This window comes from Gorilla gorilla, chromosome 15 (genome assembly GCF_029281585.2).
Source record: "Gorilla gorilla gorilla isolate KB3781 chromosome 15, NHGRI_mGorGor1-v2.1_pri, whole genome shotgun sequence".
Classification (NCBI taxonomy): Eukaryota; Metazoa; Chordata; class Mammalia; order Primates; family Hominidae; genus Gorilla; species Gorilla gorilla.
This window is the reverse complement of record NC_073239.2, coordinates 115,082,537-115,085,342: the sequence shown is the minus strand read 5'-3', so window position 1 is coordinate 115,085,342 and position 2,806 is coordinate 115,082,537.

Sequence of the window (2,806 nt, the reverse complement as noted above, 5' to 3'; positions counted from 1 at the left end):
CAAAATTTTGGACTTGTCCCCAGGATCTGTGCTCCCTGGTACACATGCTGCATAACCACCACCACCGCCCCCCCCAACTCCTTTGAGTGCCACCAGGACTGGTGAATATGACGAGTTGCATCCCACTTGTTAGGTTACCATATATGACAAAGGTGAATAAGTTTCGCAAATGTAATTAAGGTTCCTAATCAGTTGACTGAGTTAATAAGAAGGGAGATCATTCTGATAGTCTTGACCTAATCAGAAGGGATCTAAAAGTGATTTAGTCCTTTCTCAAGATTCAAAATGTGAGGCTGGGCTCGATGGTTCACACCTGTAATTCTAGCACTTTGGGAGGAACAGGCAGGTGGATAACATGAGGTCAGGAGTTTGAGACCAGACTGGCCAACATGGTGAAACCTCATCTCTACTAAAAATACAAAACTCAGCCAGGCATGGTGATGCAGGCTTGTAATCCAAGCTACTCGAGAGGCTGAGGCAGTAGAATCATGTGAACCTGGGAGGCAGAGGATGCAGTGAGCCGAGATTGCACCACTGTACTCCAGCCTAGGTGACAGAGTGAGGATCTGTCTCAAGGAAAAAAAAATAAATAAATAAAGTGAGAGGGGTTATGGATGGGGTCACATGACAAGAACCTGAGTTCAGTCTCTAGGGTGTAAGGGTGATCCTCAGCCCCTCAGCCCTGAGCAAGGAAATGGGGACCTGAGTCTTGCAAAGGCAAGAAAATTAATTCTTCCACAACCTGAGAGAGATGGAGGCAAATCTTTCTCTAGTGGAGGTTCCAGGTAAGGGCACATGCAATGACACCTTGATTCCAGACTTGTGAGGCCCTGAGCAGGGGCCAGAGACACACTGTGCCTAGAATTCTGACCTACAGAATAGTGAGCTAATAGTGGCTGCTGTAGTAAGTCATTATGTTTGTAGATCTTGCAATGCAGAAATAGAAAACTAGTGCAGCGGCAAAGGGAAGAACAGTTCAAAACATATCACTGGGCTCGCTTATTAACCTCTTGAGAAACATTAGTATAGGCTTCCATAAAATACTCTGTAGTGGTAAATTCCAGAGAGATTAAATAACTAGGTAGAAAAAGTGAAACTATGTTGTCTTAGTTTGTTTGAGGTGTTCTAACAAAGTACCATCGACTGGGCAGCTTATAAACAACAGAAATTTTTCTCTCATAGTGGTGGAGGCTGGAAGTCTGAGATCAGGGTGCTAGCCTGGCTGGGTTCTGGTCAGGGCTCTCTTCCTGGCTTGCAGACTACAGACTTCTCATTGTGTTCTCACATGGGAGAAAGAGAGAGGGCTAGCTCTCTTCCCCTTCTTACAAGGGCACTAATCCCATTCATGAGGGCTCTGCATTCATGACCTAATTACCTGCCAAAGGCCCCACTTCCTGATGCCATGCTACTGGGGATTAGAATTTCAACATATGAATTTTGGGGGGCACAAACATTTAGTCCATAACACGTATAGTGTCCAGGTGAATACTTATCTGATCTCAGGATAGAGGCATAATTTTGAAGCATGAAAATGACAGAAAAAATATCTCATACAATTCAAGAGATTTGAATGTAAAAAACAAAAAAAAAGCCTTTTAAATGAAAATAAAAACAACACAAATCTGGGAAAATATTTGCTTCAGAGATAACAGGTAAGGATTTAGTACTTTTCTTATATAAAGAACACAGAAAAGTACATTGAATATGTATACATTTCAATGTGTATATGTGTGTATTTATGCAAATGTAAAATGAAAACACTAACAGCAAAATGTTCACATACCATCTCTGAATAATAAAATTATGAAGGATTTTTAAATTTTTTCTGGAGATTATATTTCTACTCTGTTCATTTTCTAAAATGATTATTAATGTGATGAACATACAAAAATAAAAATATATAATAACATTTCAATATATTGCTACAAAGAAATAGTATGTAATTTAACAGACTTTTAAATTTTTATAAATATTTGAGTGTTAATGATAAGGGGAAATATTAGAACATACATGCATGTGTATGTTGGAATTACCACTGTGTAGAAACCTCGCAAGTGTATAGATGGGTAAAGATTGGAAGACATTATGTTGTCATTAAAATAGGTTCTATCTTACAATAGTTAGAAAGGGAAGACTAAATCCCCTTTATAATGTTTTATATTTGAATTACATATGTCTCTATATCTACTATATTTGAATATTGATAGATGATTTATAATAGATTGGACAGATAGATATAGATACAGATTGATTATCACTAATGGGAAAACCCAAAATTCTAAATGCTCCAAAATCCTACGCTTTTTGAGTGTTGGCCACCATGACTGAATTAGTGGAAAATTTCACACTGACCTCACGTGACTGACCCCTTCAGCTGTAGCATGTCTTTTCCATGCATACCCAATTTCCCCCTTGCAAACACGCACACAAATAGTAATAAAACGGCATGTGTGCAGGCTGGATGTGCCAATGGCAGGTTCCCCGCCATGCCCCACATGGGGCCCAGACCTATGTGCATTACTCACTGTTTTTGTTTTCTTATTCTGTCCTCTATGGTGCAAAGACGTTGTTGAAAATGTCAAAAAGTCCTGCATGATACCCATAGGGTAATGTAAATATTCCAAAATTGTTAAAATTCCCAAATCTGGAACACTTCTCATCCCAAGCATTTCAGATAAGGTAAAGTCAACCGATATAGATATGGATATAGATGATATAGTTATAGATTACAGATAGATAGAGATGGAGAGAATACCTTGTCATTAGTTTCCTGTATTAGTTTCCTGTGGCTGCTGTGACAAAATGC